We start from the raw sequence: 19,239 nt of genomic DNA, 5'->3' as shown, positions 1-19,239 counted from the left end.
CTCCTCCACATTTCCTGGACTCTGTGGTAAGGTGGAGCCATGTGACTGGTGCTGGGCCATGGCTCTGAGAACACTGAAATGAGCAGCCCATGTGAGACACTCCCTATCTCTGGCTGTATGCACCATTTGACTGTACACTGAGTGATGAGGTCAGAGAATGCCAGATCGCCCTCTGGCTGCATAGTGGACAATTGCCCTGGACAGCTGTCTCAACTGTTAGGAATTTGTATGAATCAGAGACAAATCTTAGTTGTGTGAAGACAACACCAGGTCAGTTCTGCTACATGGTTTTGGGCATTGTTTCCTGAAGCTTAGCCTCAAGACTATTTCCCTGGATTATGAAGATTCTTTAGAACACCTCATATTCTTTAATAAATTCCTTTTCTGTTTAAATTAGCCAGAGTCCATTCTGTTGTTTGTGAGAAACATCCCTGATCATATTTTTCTGCATCCATTTCCGGTATCCAAGCAAATAATTGTATTAGTGATTTACAACCTAACAGTTCAGAAATTCTAATCTACCAATATTTTTCTGCAGAGTCTCCAACATACTGCTTTACCTCTAAGCCATTAGCAGTGAATGACACTAACTCGTAGTTCCAGAATCCTACCTGTATTCCTTCTTCAAACTTGACCTCTTTTAGTCTAAGGCTAGACCATTCATTACATGAAATACATTTTTCTGTCACTGAACATAGCAGCATCTTAGCTAGGTCAGAAACCTAGCTCTTCGTGTTTTTCTCAAGTTGGAAATACATCTCTCAATATACCAATACACTGAAGGCAATATTTGTCATTCTTTTTAAAATACTTTTATTTATTGGAAAGGCAGAGAGCAAGAGCAAGAGTGAGAGAGAGAGCGAGAGCGAGATCTCCCATATGCTAGTTTACCTCCAAATGCCTATAATTATCAGGCTAAAGCCAGGAACCAGTACTCAAACAGGGTCTCCAACATGGAACTTGAGCCATCACCTGCTGCTTCCCAGGGTGTGCATTAGAAGGAAGACAGAATAGCAAATGGGGCTTGAACCAGGCACTCTGATATAACATATGGGCATCCCAAGTGATGTCTTAACTGCTATGCCAAATGCCCACCCCTCAATATTTATCTTTCCACACCATTACTCAAAAGTCTGTTTTTGTTTGTTATTTTGTAGTACACTTTATGTAGAAATACTGCCATTCAGCAAACTTCTCCAAAGTAGAAAGATATCTATCAGAGTAATTTCAAAATAGGAACTTGTTATTCTGCATGTTAAAGTAGGCAACAACACCAGAAACCGTCCCATTTTCCAGGTGGTCAGTGATGACATAACTAGGCAAATCATAGAGGCCTCCAAAGAATATGTCCCCAGAGGAGGAGCTCAGTGCCTTCTCTAGCTTCCAGTTCAACAGAGTAATCTAGGCTTCCAAAGATGGTTGTTGAAAGAGTGTTAACCCAAAGTTTTTAAACAGTCATCTTGTGGGAAGAAAAAAGCAAATTTCTTGACATAGTAATTAAAAAAAGATTTAGATCCAGTGTGCAAATTCCCATAGATTCCTACTTAGCCCCCTTATCTATGTCAAAGCAACTTTATCTTAATGCTAAGGATTCATTTCTTAGGCAAAATCATTCATTTTTACCAGCCTGAATTTTTTTTGAAGAATTACATTTTCTTTAAGAATTTTTATTAAGCCAGCTGTTATTAAGCTGAAAATCTGAAGATGTGACGTGTGCTCTCTTCTGCAGAAAACTCAGAGGAGTGCCCCATCCAGACAACAGCAGATTAGCAGTGGCATTTCTGATAGATTCTTACCAGTGTTGGAAAGAGAGAAATATAGACAATATAAAGCAATTTACAAAGATTTCTGCTGTAATCCAGAGTTGAACCAATAAGTTTGTCTGGGCTACCCTATAACTATGTGTGGCCTAGAAGCTGTGTCCTTCAAGAAAAAAAAAAAAAAAAGGAGTTACCATGGGACTTTCAATGGCTTCACCCCCAAGATGTATATTCTGGACCTTGGTTAATAATCAGATACCTAGAAGCAGCCTGCTAATCACTGAAATAGAAACTATACATCCAGATGATAAATTGAGTGAATTCTTCACACCTCATCTGTACTTGCTTTTGGTACCACAGAGACAAAATAAAAATGTGAGTCGCTGAAGTTACTAACTAGAGAAGGAGAGTCAAGTTATCTATGAAGATTCAAAGAAAAATTAGAGAGAACTTCAAGGTAAAAGAGTTAAGCTGTACTCAAATAGTTCAGGCAAAACAAGAGATATCAACATAATCTGTATTCTAGTGATAAAAATCAAGGCCATGTGAAAACCTAATGATTGACCTAAGGTCGAAACCAAAAATATCTACTGATTAGAGCAGTCTCTGGCTCTGTGTCCAATTAAGGCCAACATCTCCCTAGTCTTCATTCCCTGATCATATGGGTATCTAATACCTGTCAATGCAATTTTCCTGATCACTAATGAAACACTCCTTGTTCATTCTATTAGTGTTTATAATCACTATATTAAATCATTCTCCCTGATGCTTTCCCCCTGCAACCATGTGTGAGCCATTACAGCATTTCTGTTTTCCCTGTGTCTCATCTCTTAGATGTCAGCGGCCATTTGGTACTTTTCCTTTTTTCTCATAAATTAAACCATTCCAACATCTTGCAAATGACTAGGCAACTGCTTTAAGACTTTAGTTAGAACTCGAGCTTCCTATCAAGCTACCTAATTAAGCCATAATATCATTGCTCTTCTAGTTTACAAGATAATCATCCAGTTCCCTTTTGTTAAGTCATTTGCCCTTTAGCCTTATAGTTTATTCACTTGGGACCTAGAATTCAGCTACACACACTAAAGCTACTGTGGAATTGTGACTTGTTACAACTTTAATTAATGCCGAACAATACCAGGCCAATTCCTAGCTTAATATCATCTTCTTTCAGAAAGCAGCATGATCATTTTGCCCTCAATAACTTTCTTGATTAAGATTTTCCAAGTGTTTCTAAATTCAGTCCTATAGCATTAAAACGTGCCTACTGGATGTAAGTAAGCTGCTGATTTTAAGAATATACAATTTTGAGTCTGGGTTTGGAGTTACACATTTGGTCAATGAGCTTAAGTGAGATACAGAAATGGTAAAGTTATCTTCATGATGATATTATGATGGATAGAACAAAGTACATTTTATAAAACTCATTCCCAAACCTTACTTCATTGATCCTTAAGAGGACTCAGAGAGCTAAGCAGAGCAGATATTACCAAACATATTTTTATAGATCAGTGGCTGCCAAACTGTGTCAGTGCAGATCAAGTACATCACATTGTTCTGACCAATGCATCTCTTTTTATATTGTTTTTTTTTTAAAAGCCCATCTATATACTATCATTATTTGACTGAATGAAGGATGTATTTGTTTTTAAATAAGGTGTGTTTGAAAGATACTGTTATTGAGAAAGAAACTACAACTCAACAAAGATGTTATTTGACCAAAAAGAAACAGGTAAAAATTGCAAAAGCATAGACAATACCCCAGGTCTCTTGACTCCAAAGATCACCATTTGTTTCCAATACACTTAACATTCCTCAGGAGAGAGAAAGCCAAACAAAGAGGGAAGGAACATGTGAGCCCATTCTCATCAGTTCGAAACTTTTAAAAAGTCTTCTTGCTGATTGCCAAGTTTTAGGATCTCAATTTCACTTAATGCCTCATTAAGTTATTACTTTACCAGCGAGCTTACCATATGTCAACTACTTTGCTACACTAGTAACTCAAAGGCACACAAAAGAACAAAAAAGACTATTTCTGCATCTGTCAAGAATCACACAAGTAGAACCTAAATGAAAGAATTAAGGACCCAAAGAAAAATCATTGAAAATGAAGACTAAATGGCACATCAAATCCTGTGGAACAGAGATGAGGCTCTTGCATCCTTTGACTTGGAGTTGCATTGTGTCAATAGAAAGCCCAGCCAGAAAGTAGCTGAAGGTTCCAGGATGGGGACCACCCTGCGAGGGGTAAGACTGGCTATTTTCATCCCTTGAATATTATTCCTCTTCTCAGTGGCCTGCTGTGTGCTGATCTCTCTTATTACATGTTCTGGTAACTGCTCGCTTCACTGCTTTAGCCCTGGGGATGTGCTATAGATTGAATATGTCCCTCCCAAAATCCATGTTGAAGCCTAGTCTCCAAGGTGAAGGTCTTAGGAGGTGGCACCCTGGGAAGCTGACTAGCACATGAGACAATAGCCTTCTTGAAAGGGCTGAGGGCTCATCTAGGGGCCTAAGAGGTTAGAGCTCTCCCTTTCCACCACGAGAGGACAACAGCAAAAAGAGATTCCCTATGTACTAGAAACTGACCCCTCACCAGACACCAAACAGGACCTCTCATCTTCCAGAACTGTGAAAAATAAATGTCTGTTGTATAAGTTACTCAGCATATGGCATTTTGTTGTAGCAGTCTAAATGGATTAAGACAGGGAAGTAAGATGACCTGCTATCACCAGGCTCCTGTTCCATACACTCCCTGCACTTCCTGCCAGGAAAATGAGAATCTGGACAGAAGCTAAGGATGTAGCTGCAACAGACTCTCAGGTGATCTCCATCCACAGGGGAATCATTGAAGTCAGGAATCTGAATGAAGCTTCTGGAAATCTCTATCACAAGACAAGAGCAATGTGGTTGATGAGTAAACTTCAGAACCTGCCCAAAGTGAGGGATACAGGCAAGAAGGATGAAAAATGGGACAGAGAAAAACAGCTGGAAAGGTACAAAGCATCAGCAGGAACTCAGCAGCAGTAGGTCAGAGAATGACTAGAGAGAGCAGTCCTTGCTCGTGGTGATGGAGATCTTGGGTGACGAAGGAGGTAATGACAGGAGTGGCCTGCTGTGGTGATGGAATGCAGGCTGGTGGAAGTCCAAGACCTACTTCTCAAGACACAGGCAGAGAACACATCATTAAATCCTCATGAAGGAAGGGCCTCGCTGATTCATCCTCGTGACATTCACCGTGTCCCGTCAGGAGCAGCGACTAGTAGAGTCTTTATTCCCTGCTACAGCTTGGCTCTCTGGTGTGTCTCAAAGCTGACCTGAGTTTCATTCCCCCAAATACCACAGTGACTGACCAGTTTCCCAGGAAGAGGGGACAGAATCTGCAAATGACATGAAACGGGATTCTGTCCCACCTGAGGCTTTGGGGATTTGCTGCTGCTTCCTGTAGTTGCAAAAGGAGTGGGCTAGGCAGTAGGTGAAGCACTTTAATTTAAAATAAGTACTTCCTGAGAATTAACCACATGCTTAGTAAGAAGACAGGCACTGTAGGAGAATGAAATTGTCCTTTCTCTCCAGGAGCAAAAAGGTTTATGCTAACACACAACTAACACAGATGCATCAAACAGAGAAAGCCACAAAACACTTTTCATGATTAATATCTGAATTTCGGTTGTTCATGTGCATATTTTATAACTTTCCTGTATTCAACAGGAATTGGTATTGGAATTGGAAAAAATAAAATAAAACCAATAGTTTTAATAGCTCTTTTTTAGAAGAGAAGTTGATAGTCAAAAAAAAAAAAAAAAAAAAAAGACAGCCTTAGGCTGATATTCCAGACACACCTCTGAACTGATGTTCCAAATACCTTGATTCGGGACAAGACCTTTAACCACTGAGTGCCTAAATTTTCTCATGTATAAAATTGTATATACTGTGGTAAGGAGGCAATGGTGTTTTCTGATAAGAAATCAAGACACAAGAATATAACTCACAGGTAACTCATGAAAATAAAAAAAAACAACTTTATATGTTACCATTACAATTTAGTTGTCATTTAAACTAAAATCCCTAAAGATACTAAGTGAATCACAGGATTTAAGGAAGAAAGAAATGTAGAATAATATGCTTAAGGGTAGAGATGGCTCAAACTCTAGCTCTGCTCACACAGTGACTTCCAAGAAGTTACTTCACCTCCTTTAGCCTCAGTTATTTGATCTGTAAAATGGAGATACTAATGAAAACTACCTTAAGGACTTCATACAGATAAGGCATGTGAAATGCTACCATGATATCAGGCACATACCATCAAATTAATGTTTATGTATAATTACATTCACCATCTTGAAAGGCTGGTATTGTATCAGACAAATCTGAGAGAAGACAGACATGAAGAAGTACATGTCTTTTTCTTTACTTTCTAACTGTATATATTTAAGGGATATAATATCATGTTTTAACATATTTTCACACAGTGAAGTGATTATCACAAATTAACATACGCATCATCTACTTCCCATTTTTAGACTAATGGCACCTATCCTCTACTCTTTTAGCAAATTCCCAGTATACAAAATGAAGTCCTCATTAGAGATGTAGGCTTATTCAACTTCCAGAAAGGCTGCCATCTTGTTTATCGCACTGAGTATGATCAGAGAGTTCCTTCTACCCTTCACTGTCTTTGTGATCATCTCTAAAGGAGAAGTCAATTTCAAAGAACAGACTGGGGGAGGGCAAGCAAGAGAAAAAGAGAAGAAAACTCAGAAGATGGAGAAGACAAAGAATCTTTATCCCAGAGATATTGTACTCCCCACTGTGTGTTAAACTATTCTGCTGCCATCATCTCGCTGCAGTTCCCAAGGCAAGGATGGGCAGTAGGAGCTTCCAGCACTGATCCACACAACCAAATAGTGTCCCAAGCATAAAGCAAATTGCTTTCCTAAACTGTAAAACACATGCTTTTTTTTTTTTTTTTTAATATAAATGCCACCAACTCTATCTTAAAGAGAAGAACAAAATAGCAGGACATGTGGAATAGCGTAAAGTCCCTGTCCCAATTTATTTCTTACACAAATGGTTTCTTGCATTTTTACCCGTCTTCCTGAGTATGGTTCAGATGCCAGTTCCTCAGCGGCAAGCTCCTTGATCCCTCAGCCTGGATGGAGTAGTTCGTTAAACAACACCAGGTAACCTTCCATTACAAGGTCTCACCAATGTAATTAGGGAGCTATCTGGATAATTATTTAATATCTGTGTCCCCTGCCTGAAAGCAAGCAAGATCCTTAGGGCAAGGTTCCTCTGTCTTCTCACTCTGGGGACAATAAAACTTGCACATGCTTTACAAATATATTTATGGTTGATCTCTACTACTCATGCATCCTGTATTTGCCTGCTCGATATTTTTAAATGTTGTTATCTCAAAATCCATACTCACATCATTTTCGTAAATCATCTGCAGAGCAGTGAAAAAGTTCTCACCTGATACACACACTGTCCATGGAAGTGGGAGAAGGTGAGGCTCGGCCTCCTGGTTTCTGCTCTCAACCTGTAAACAAGGGTCCTCCACGCACTATTTAGAGCCATTTGTGTGCTTCATTGTGATTTTGCATTAAAATGCCTCCTCAGCGTGGTAGGCTGTATTGTGTACTACAAAGAAAATGTAAGTTTTGGAAATGCTTTATTCAGGTGTTTAGTAACAGTACTGGTGCCCATGAGTTTTGTGTTAATGGAGTAACTATATGATTGGTCTTGAAGAATTCATGGGAAACACATAATACAAAAAAATGAAGCATGGATTCTAAACTTTGGGACACCAAAATATATGCATCCTTTTGAAAAAAAATACTTATTTATCAGAAATGCAAGATGACAGGAAAGGAAAGAGCCATGTTCCATGCTCTGGTTCACTAACTAAGTGGTTTATTTATTTATATGAAAGGCAGAGAGAGAGTGTGTGTCAAAGAGACTTTGCATGTGCTAGCTCAATCCTTAAATGCTGTAACAGCCAGAGCTGACCCCAAAGTCAGGAGCCTGGAATTCACACTAGGTCTCTGCATGAGTGGTAGGGACTCAAGTACTTGAGTCATTATCTGCAGCCTGCCAGGGTACACGTTAGCAGGAAGCTGAGCTGAATGGAGAAATAGAGCTGGTACTTGGATGCAAGCATCTCAATTTGTGGCTTAACTCACTGAGTCAAATGCCTGCCCCACATGAACTTTCTTAAAAATTTAAGAAAAATTGAGGACTGCATTGTGGCACAGCGGGTTAATCCGTTGCCTGCAGTGCTGCATCCCGTATCGGGGTCTGTTCTAGTCCAGGATGCTCCACTTCCAATTCACTTCCTGCTAGCATGCTTGGAAAAGCAGCTGAAGATGACCCAAATATTTGGGCCCCTGCACCCATGTGGGAGACCAGGATGAAGTTCCAGGCTCCCGACTTTGGCCTGTCCCAGCCCTGGCCACTGAGGCCATTGGGTGAACAAGCAGATGAAAGATCTCTTTCTCTCTCTGTATCTCTGCCTTTCAAATAAATACAAATAAAAATTTTAAATGACAATTAAAAAACTAAGAATTTTAAAAATTAAGAAAGATCTAGATATTGGGGGTGAGAGATAGAGTGAGGAAAGTTTGTACATATGTAGGACCTCATGCCATGTAGTTCCAGAGCAACTGGGATATTCGCATTCATATTATAGTTTAAATTAGTATTCTCACCCCAGAGAGTTATTCAAGACACTGACAATTTATACAAATGCATACATACATATAGACATTTGCATCTGATTCTGGGCACTCGTGGCCTCCCCTCATATACCTCAGGTTAAAATTTGACAGACAGAGAGGCAGATGTGGCACAGCAGGTTAACCACTGATTGGGATTCCTTCATTGCATATTGGAGTGCTGGTTCTATTCCTGCTACTCAAGTTTCCAACAACCTCCCTGCAACTGTGCCTGGGAAGCAAAAGATGATGACTCAAGAGCCTGAGTCCCTGTCCCTCACATGGGAGACCCAGATGGAGCTACTGTCTCCTGGTTTTGGCCTGGTCCAGGTGCCTCTGTTGTGACCCTCTGGTTGGACAATCTCTCTCTCACTGCTTCTTCCTCTCTCTCTCTCTCTGTCACTCTATCCTCAAATAAATAAATAAATAATTTAACATCTTGATGAGATATCATTATATAGAGATATCAATATCAAAAAAGAGTTGGAGGAAATATATGAATATAAATATATTACATATGGCATAATCAGTTTTACTTCAACTATTTTATATAGGTTACAACTTACATTATTTGCTTTTTACCCACTAATGACAAGACTAAATAATTCAAAAATATATATGATAATTGGTGATGGACTCTGTCTAAAGATATTCCCTAAAGTAAACTAAACACAGTCAGAAAACCAAAAGTTGAATAAACACTAACACTGCAACAAGAATACTGACAGTATTCCTACAATTCTCTGGCTTCTCAGATATGGATAGTAGGCAGTAATATAAACTTAGGATTCTCTGACATCTAAGGCCTTTGGAAACAGAAAGCATTAAGCTCCTTATTCTGTGTCCTCTGAATAATAGATCATATTTCTTAGAAAAGATTCTAACTAGATGTGTTGGTTGAAAGTAGAAAGAATATGCTAGATGAGGTAGAAAAAAATCATCCCTACAAATTGTCCTGTGGAAACTGTGATAGGAACTAAAACAATGACTCCGTTAATAATTCAGTGTCAGCTGAGAGCTCTGTGATTGTGAGTGATTTATACAGACCAGAGCTGGCATGTGTTGGACCACAGGTGGAGATGAGGTCACCAAGAAGCCACTTCGCAGTTTTCCCAGAAGTACAGAGTCAAAAAGGTCACTTGTGGTAAAAGATCTTTTGGATTAGTCTTTTAAATCAATGCATGAATTAAAGATAATTTACATATAAATAGGCTAATACTTTGGCTTTGAAATTAAATGGATTTCTTAAAGATTTAAGTTACTGCAGAAAAGGTCAGTTAGGCAGTAAGTATACATAATGTGATTTTTGAAAACTGCTTGTCTTGTTGGTTTATTAATATTTTGTATTCATTGTCAGTGTTGTACGAAAATTGGGCACATAATTAGCAATGCACCAAAGTCAAAGGCAGGCTTCCGAAAGTAAAGAAAAAGTATTTCCCAAATCAGTGAAGGAAGGGCAAGTCTAGCTTCTGGACATGAAAAGAGTCCAAATTAACCTTTGTCCACATATTCATACATATTAAATTCAAATACATCACAACACATTCTCAATAAGCATGGCCTTGTTCCAGTGAAATTTACTTTGACATTTAGCATCACTGATAAATTTACAACTTTTCCAAAACACAAAAGCTGCAAGTGGTCAAATGAGTTACCAGAACAGGATTATAATCATAATCTGCAATCTCAATTCCCTTTTTGAGAATATAAACCAGGAGTTATTTCCAACTGTGACGAAGATATAGAGCGGACCTGCTTAAGGATCAAACCCGATCCCTGTTCCCACTATTCCTAAGCTTACCAAGGCACCTTTAAAAATGCTGGGTCACGGAATGCACACCTAGAGTAGGGGGCATTGGTAGAGAAGTATAAACATTCTGTATGATATCATGCTAGCTACATACACAAATGACTGTACCATACAGAGTAGATCCTAATACAAACTAAGGACTTTGGTTAATACCAGTGTATCAACGTGGGCTCATCCATTGTAACAGATACACCACATCAATGCAAGAAGCTAACCATAAAGGAACCTGCGAACTAAGGGAGAGTGAATATATGGATATGTCTGTACCTTCTGCACAATTTTTCTGTAAACCTATAATTGCTTTAGAAAATAAAATCTGTTTCCAAAAAGGGTGAACCCAAGGTAGTAATACACTCAAAGACATTTTCTGTAGATAAATGGTTTACAGACTATTCTCAGAGGAGCCCTGCTGATACCAGATGATTCACAGGCCACTTGGTTTGTAGGTGTCTGGGAAAATGGGGAGGATAGGAGGTTGTTCAAGTGCAGTCTATCTTGCACCTCTGCTTCAAATGCAACCACCCCTCTTTCACGTGCTATGCATCTTGTTTCTCCATAGTGGAGCCCATTAAAAAGAGCACACCTCAGCTAAAGGGAAAAATGGTTCAAAAACCACCAGTATAAGCCCAACAAAATATCTTGCTGAGAATCCTATACACCAATTCCCTGAGCTACTGAATAAGCAAATGAATGTTTAGCTAAAACTTCCTGTCTGACCAGTCCTACTTCAAACTATTGTTGAGCTAAGCAGAAGCCTTGAAGAAGCCCAACTAACAAGTATTTACTGCATAACAGGATTGCAGACCTACTAGAATATGTCACATGCGTGGGAGGTACAGGTGAAATTCAAAGCATGGTTCCAGCTGTCAAGAAGGTAGAACCTTACAGAGAAAACAAACACCCATGATAAGATGTGAAAACTATACTATGCCTGAGGGAGGCACCCAGTACCTTACTTGAAGAGCTAAAGTGGATTCCAGGTCTTTTAAGTATCAACCAAATGTCAGCTCTGAGTAATGGGTGAGCCAGGACAAATGGGAACATTGCACTCTGCAGGGAAAGTCTCTGTTGCCTAAGACTTTGCCTTGCCTCTCAAAAAGCACAATGAAGGCAGAGGACATCCGAGAGCCAGCCAAGGACATGAGCCTTATTAAAGACACAAACGAGAAGGAAAGGAGAATGAAAGTGAGGCTTACTATTTTGTCATCTTCGATTGTGTTCATGCCTCCTTTCGCAAGTGATGTCTGCCCATGTGTAATTACTAAAGAGGTGGTTCCCAGGGTCTTTCAGGTGGTCGGCTAGTTCCAAACAACGTCGCAATGGGCTAGAAGATTTGGTGACCTCTGTTGGAGGCTGTTGCCAGATGCCCTGACAGCAGAATCAGCAGCCTTCCATCAGGATGGCTTCCTGTCTGACTCCTCATCTACCTCCAAAGAAATAAGCACCTTCTAAAGTGTTTCTCCCTCTGAGAACCTAACAAGAAAGCACGAAGCTGTTTATGACAGGAGTAGTATTTTTTTTAAATCTGTACGTGTGTTATGCTATAAATTATTCTGCTCGTGGGTGTCAAAATACCCACGTATATGGATATGTACATACACATTCACACAGAGACTATGTTACAGTTAAAAATCCCACTGTCAAGAGCCACTCAAATCCAGAGAAATTTATGGCTCTAAATGCAGGCACACATTCAGTATAAAGATGGCAGGGGGTTATAAATACTTTGAATATTGCCAGAATACACAAATGACCTGATAAGCCTAAATATTTGCTGGTTCACATTCCTGAATAACAGACCTGTTGTAAATGAGCAACCGGGAGATAACACATAATTAAAAATGCAAAGGTGCTGCACCCAAATGACATGCTGTACTTGACAATAACCTGTGGGCTCAGAGGCACCACTGCCATCTATGAGCAAAGTGCTTTTTGGTAATTCACTGGCCCACTGAGGCTACTACTGAGGAATCATAATATGGTCCTTCTTAAAGTAGGCAGAGTTCTTCACAGCCATTTGTAATTCCATCTTGAGACTGTCCTTCAATAAAACATTTTTTTTTTTCACAGAGAATTTACCACGATGAGCCCCAGAAGTTGTTAGGAACTTGCATAATACATTAGCAATAAGTAGCAGAATAATTGCCCTCAAGGATGTATAGGAAAATGAATAGCTATGTTGAAGTTGGGAGGCAGGTATCCTTTTACTGAAATAGGCAAAGCAGAGGCTCCAGTCAAATTTAAAAATAAAAAAGATTCTAGTGTCCATAGGACACAAGAATGCCCAATGGAAGGAAGCTAGTCCTCTTTTTCTTATTGTCTTGGCAGCACTCAGTTCTACTGTATGCTGTTATTATGCATAAACATACAAACATATTTGACATTCAGAAATTTCTTTGTAAGAGTCCACCAATTCAAAGTAGAATAAAAGCACTTCAGAATCAGATGTTAAGGAGATGACTTATTAAGGAAGCACTCTTAGAGAAACTGCAGAAGGGGTGGCCAGAAACAGCACAGGCAAAGGCAAGAAGCAGGCAAGGGTGTGACTGAGGCCCAAGCCTCTGAAGGGAGTTTTCCCCCAGGGTCAAGGGAACTGGACTTCCTCACTCCCTCACCTTTGCATTCCTGGCTAAGGATGGAACTGGGGTTTGTAAATTCCCCAGCACTTCTAGCTCTCAGCACACCTGGCCAGGGAGGCAGCTCCAGGTGGTCCTGCAAAGACAGTAGCTGCAGCCAATGCAAAGGCAATGCACAAATTTGGGAGGGGCTCAATAGCAATGGTTAAAGGCAGTCCCTGGGCAGTGCACTGGTACCTTCTGCTACAGTAACCTAGCATGGCCCTTATCTCTCTGCTATGATAATTTCTGTTGATTTTTAAAAATAAATGTGAAGGAAGAAAAAGATTAGAGAATTGAAACAGTACAGAAACACAGTAAGTAAAAGCTTTCCTTTTCCACTTTCATTATCCACTACCCTCCTCACCTAGCTCTTTGTTAGATGGATGTTCTTTATAATTTTATCTAAGTCTTTCTAAGGGAAAACATACACACAATGCAGCTATTTAAATCTCTTTTTAGAAAGTGCACAGGGGCCAGTGTTGTACAGCAGCAGGTTAAGCCACTGCTTGAAATCCTGCCATCCAGTTCAGAGTGCCAGTTCCTGACTACTGCACTTTTGATTCAGCTTCCTGTTAATGCACCCAAGGAAACAGAGACTGATGGCTCAAGTGTTTGGGCTTCTGCAACCGACGTTGGAGACCAAGATGGAGTTCCAGGATCCTGGCTTTGGTCTGGCATAGGCTTGCCTATTGCAGCCATTTGGCGAGTGAACCAGCTGTTTCTTTCTCTCTCTCTCTCTCTCTCTCTCTGCCTTTCAGGAAAATAAATAAATAAAACTTTATAAAAAATGAAATAAAAAATACACAGATTCTACTATAGTATGCACACTATTCTACTTGCTATTTTTCCCCTTACAACTACATCTACATATTATATTCTGGATAGACACAAGTATATATTCCAGTTAGATTAAAATTATATAGATAGATAGATATGAAGAGAAAGAAACAAAAGGAAAAAATGGATAGATGGATACAGTATTTCATTGATCCTAAGGTAGTTTTTCACATTTTAAAATTTCTGTCATCATGATGTCTAATTATTGATTTTACTTGAAAGACAAAGAGACAGAAAGAGGAAGGGAGGAAGAGAGGGAAGAAGTGTAGAAGGGCAGAGAGAGAGAGAGAGAGAGATCTTCTATCCATGGTTCACTTCCCAAATGCCCCAAACAGCCAGGGCTATGCCAGGTCAAAGCCAGGAGCCAGGAACTCCACCCAGGTGTCCAATATTGGTGGCAGGAGCCCACCATCATTCACCTCTCCCAAGTACATTACCAGGAGGCTGGATCGGATGAGCAGTTCAGTCAGAAGTGGAATAACAAGCACTCAAACTGGTACTCAGCTATGGAATGTGGGTATCCAAAGCAGTGGCTTAATTCAGGCACCACAATCGCTTCCCCGTTTAAACGGCATTTTTGATTTGCTAAAGTCAGTGATAGAAACATAGTTACAGTTTTTGATGAACTGACAGTTCATAGTCAGCTCTGCCACTGGAGAAGCAGTGTGGGACAGTAAAGAACACATTAACACGTTGCCCATTATTTATTGAGTCACATGTGCATTCTGGGAATATGCAGCCTTTTTGATAAGGTGAATATTCTTTTTTAATAATCTGATTATGTTTATTAACTTCAAATTTTCAGGATGAGTCCATAAACGAGATTGATTTCTTGTTTCTATTTTATTTGGTCTTTCTCAGACACTGATTGGGCGAGAGGGTGTTTGGCCTAATGATTAAGATGACCGCATCCCATATTGGAGTACCTGGGTTTGATTCTCAGTTCCTGTGCTTGACTCCTAATTACTGCTAATGTACAAACTAAGAGACAACAGTGAGAACTTCACTGATTTGCTTCCTGCCACCTATGTGGGATATCTGAATTAAGTTCCTAGCTCCTGGCTTTGGCCTGCCTCCCAACCCCAGCCATTTCATGCAATTGAAGAGTAAAACATTGGATGGGGGCTAGCACGCTCACTCTGTTTCTCTCTTTCTTTCTCTTACATAAATAAATACTTTTAAAAAACCACATTGACAGTTTTCTTAAAATTTGTACTTTGGATAATTTTATTTTTATATAATTCTTTGACAAAATAATTTATGCACAGAATATCAAATTCAAAAATACAAAGGAATAAATTAAAAAGCATCTGCCTCCTACCTGTCTTCCAGTTGCCTAGTCCCTTCTCCCGAGGCAATCATTGTTATCAGTTGCTTTGTATTCCTTTAAAGACAATACCTCACATGGGCACACACCCACGCACACACAGATTTACTCCAATGGTGGTATAACACACAATACTCTGTATCTTGCTTTTTGTTCTTAATATATTTGGAGATTGTTCCCTAGCTAAACACAGAACCTCTGCATTCTACCTACTCCATTATGCAGACATAAAATTAACATTATCAGTTCCCATTTTAAATAGGATTATCAATATCTGTTCCTTGAAAGTTCAAGATAATTTGCCTCTGAAAGCATAAAGGCCTGGAGCTTTTTCAGATCTTTGATAACTTCCTAAGATTTTTTTTTCCAATGCTATTAAAGTTTCTCTCGTTTTTCATTTGGGTACATTTAAGTAATATTTATTTATATAAAAATCAATTCCATCAAGACTGCCAAAGTTACTTTCAAAACATCTTGCAAAGGTTCTGCTTTGATTGTTTGTATTTCTTCATTAGCCATGGTTGCTTCCTTCCTTTCTACTTGTAGCTTCATTTCGTGTGTGTGTGTGTGTGTGTGTACAGGCTCACTACCCTTTTCACAAGTAGGCTATTTAATAGACTATTTCTGTGTTTGGCATTCTTTTCAAAGAAAAAACATCTGGGTTTATTTATGATAAATATTGCATTTCTTAAATTAAAAAACTAAATGTGTGATTTAAGATTTGTTTATTTATTTGAAAGTCAGAATTCAGATGGAGACAGAGTGATCTTCTATCCGCTGGTTCACTTTCCAGAAAGGCACAACAGCCAGCACTTGGCCAGGCAGAAGCAAGGAAGAAGGAACTTCATCCAGGTCTCCCACAAAGGTGTCAGGGGCCCAAACACTTGGGCTGTCTTCCACTGTTTTCTCAGGCCATTGGCAGGGAGCTGGATTGGAAGTGGAGCAGGCCAGGATGTGAACCAGTTCCCAAATGGGATGCTAGCATCGCAGGTGGCTGCTTTACGTACTATGCCACAACACTAGTCCCTGAATTTTTAATTTTTATCTTTATTTTCTAGTTCTGTCTGCATTCTGTTTGTTTGGCTGTTATTTTAAATCAGACGCTTCATTCCCTTTCACTGTTATTGTTATTCAAGTGTTCAAGGCTATATATTTTCCTCTAAGCACAGCTTTAGCTGTAACCCCTAAACTTACATGTGTTATATTTTCACTATCAATGACATGTAATTATTTTTCAAATGTTGGGTTTGATACATTTCCTCAAATAAAGAATTGCTTCTCAAAGGGTCCATATTGTCAGGTTTTGATATATTTTGATTTATTGCATTGCAATCAGTGATGGGGACTCAATATTTCAAGCTTCTTGAAATTTTCTAAAATTTCTTCCTACTCTATAAAGGCCATTCTATTTCTATCTTTCTAAAGGCCTGTGAAAAGAAGATACATTCTCTATTCTCAGAGTCACTTTCATCAATGACTTTATTTAAATTATTTTTTACCTACATTATCTTTCATAGATTTAAATATTAAAACTTTCCACTCTTCTGTTTCTGTTTATTTCTTCGTGCATGTCTGTAGTTTGCACTCTAGATACTGCACTGCTCTATTATTTGACATACTGAATCCTACAAATAGACAGGCTCCCAGTCACAAACACGTTCTCATCAGAAGTGATTAGAAAACACACTGGGGCTCCTGTAGCTCAGGATTTGGGACTTCCTTCTTGGAAACACAACCAGTACTTCCTGCTCTTTTGTGGAATGATGTAATAGCATGGGAAAATGTCTCTGTGCCTCTTTCGGAGGATGTCATTGAAGAAAGCGAGACAGTGTCTGCATGTGAGGAAGGGTTGTGGATTGTGGTTAAAGTGCAAAACTGCAGACAAGAGAGCTACATGGTGCCTTGTGGTGTGGGCAGTTTTGAGCAGTGGAATGATTTAAACATGAGAAAGAGAAATTGATTTGTCAGATTCTTCTGAGGCAGCATGAGTGTACCGGATTCTTGCATAAAGAAGTCTCTATTCCCAGTAGTGCTGAATATCTATTTTCTTTAATCAGAATCTGCTGGTTTCCTTTCATAGTTTGTTTTGGAAGTTTACAAACTCAACCAAGATACACAACTATTGCATATAGCAGCTTAGGCATATCTTAGAACTAAACAACTCATAGCCTCCTTAAATTTGACTATGTGTAGGTTATAATATAATATGCACAAAATCTGCCACTAATCCTTTACATTGGCAAATGGAAGAAATTGAACACAAATTGTAAATTATTTTATCTTTATGAAAACAGGTATTAAAATTTAATAAAATGTCAAAAATTTCAGCTATATTTAAATATACTTGGTATAATTTTAAATATTGACTAATATTCTACATTAAGTCTTTTAATTATAACATAATTTTGAATATTATAAAATATATTTATTGGAAACATTTAAAGATAATTTTAACTTTACTAATTTTATAATTAACTTATAAGCATGCTTATAGGAATATGATGGAAATAGATTCAAATTGTCCACACTTCAAATACATATGCAGTTTAATTTTTAGTTCTGTAGATCAGAAATCAACAAACTTCTTCTGTGAAGCACTAAAAAGGAAACATTTTGGACTGTTGTGAATACATATCTCTGCTACTGTACAGCAAAAGGAACTGTAAATAAATTGTAAGTGAATGATGGTGGATAGCTTTGGTTTTAGTCTTAGTCTGCAGAACCTTGCATTAGATCATAACTGTCAACAGAAACAAGTTACACAACAAACAAAAACACATTATAAATCATGATTATAATACCATAATAATTGTTTAAATTTCCTATTGATTTATCTGAAATACAGAGAAACAGGGAGAGACAGAGAGCTCCCACCTGCTTAGCTTCACTCTCCAAATGTTCTCAACAGCTGAGGCTAGGCTGAGGTCAAAGCAAAGAGGTAAGAATTCATTCCAGGTCTCCTATGTGGGTGGCAGGAACCTTATAACTCAAACCATTACCTGCTGCCTCCCAGGGTACACATTAGCAGGAATTTGGACTCAAAAGTACAACCAGGACTTGAACCAGGGTATGCCAGTATGTAATGAGAGCATCCCAAGTGAAGTTTTTGACTGGCATACTAAATGGCCTTCCCAACACCATAATTTTACTGAAATGAAGAAAAGAAAAATAACTTATTTGGTGTAAGTATTCAAGAATTTCAGAATTATTTCTGTTCTTAATATAGGTCATCCAAATATCACTGTCCAAATAATGGTACACACGCATTAATGAGAAAATACAGTTGTCTCTGATATTTGGTAAATTTTTAGTCACATAAAAACCACAGCTCTCACTATACTTTTGGATTTTATCCTTGAAAAGTTACATTGTCCTGGCAGAAGGATAAAGAACATTTATTTTATAGTTTATTGGCTAGATTTACAACTTAAATATTTAGACAGATGGTATGTGACCTTTATTTGTTCTTCTGCCCTGAGCTCCAGAAACCTCAAGCATAGGCCTGGATACAACAGCAATCAAGAGACTAAGTCTTTGCTGTCTGGAATTATATTCAGTAAGTTCTAGTTCAAGTTCAATGACTCTACTCTAAACCATTTGATTATCATTTCTCACCTGGACTACAATAGCCTTTTATTCCTCTCCCTTGATCTTGTCATGCTCTCTCCAACCTATTTTCCATACAGCAGAGTAAGGTTTTTTCAATTTTTATTTGCAAGGAAGAAAGAGACAGACAGAAGGCTACTATCTGCTGGTTCACTACCCAAACGCCTACAATGGCCAGGGCAGGGCTAGGCCAAAGCCAGAAACTGAGAATATCATCCAAACTTCCTATGTGGGTGGCAGGGACCCAATTAACTGAGTCATCACCATCACCTCCCAGTGTCTGCATTAGCAGGAAGCCAAGTCAGTAGCCATAGCCAGCCAGCAAACCCAGGCACTTGGGTGTCTTAACTGGTGGTGTAACCACTACGGTGATGGCTGTTTCAGAGTAATATTTTTTAAAAGATTATTTATTTGAAAGTCGCAGTTACACACAGTGAGAGGATGAGAGCGAGCAAGAAAGACAGAGAGAGAGAGAATCAGTCTTCATCTGCTGGTGCACTCCCCAAATGGCCACAATGGCCAGGGCTGGGCCAGGCCCAAACCTGGAGTCAGGAGCTTCTTCTAG

At 38.9% G+C, this 19,239-nt stretch overlaps 1 protein-coding gene across 16 annotated transcripts in view; it reads right to left on the bottom strand.

Moving 5' to 3' along the window:
* Nucleotides 1-19,239, bottom strand: part of FHIT (fragile histidine triad diadenosine triphosphatase) — a 1,583,000-nt gene that overhangs the window by 1,107,845 nt on the left and 455,916 nt on the right. The window contains exon 1 of one of the 16 annotated variants that reach the window (XM_051852259.2): nucleotides 6,851-6,917. The exons of the other annotated variants lie outside the window; for them this stretch is intronic. The gene's annotated coding sequence lies outside the window, so the exon portion shown is untranslated. Of the gene's footprint in view, nucleotides 1-6,850; nucleotides 6,918-19,239 lie in introns of those variants that run through there. 16 annotated transcript variants of the gene reach the window in all.

The sequence above is a fragment of the Oryctolagus cuniculus genome, chromosome 10 (assembly GCF_964237555.1).
Source record: "Oryctolagus cuniculus chromosome 10, mOryCun1.1, whole genome shotgun sequence".
Classification (NCBI taxonomy): Eukaryota; Metazoa; Chordata; class Mammalia; order Lagomorpha; family Leporidae; genus Oryctolagus; species Oryctolagus cuniculus.
The sequence above is the reverse complement of the archived record's forward strand: the minus strand, read 5'-3'. Positions and strand labels throughout refer to the sequence as shown.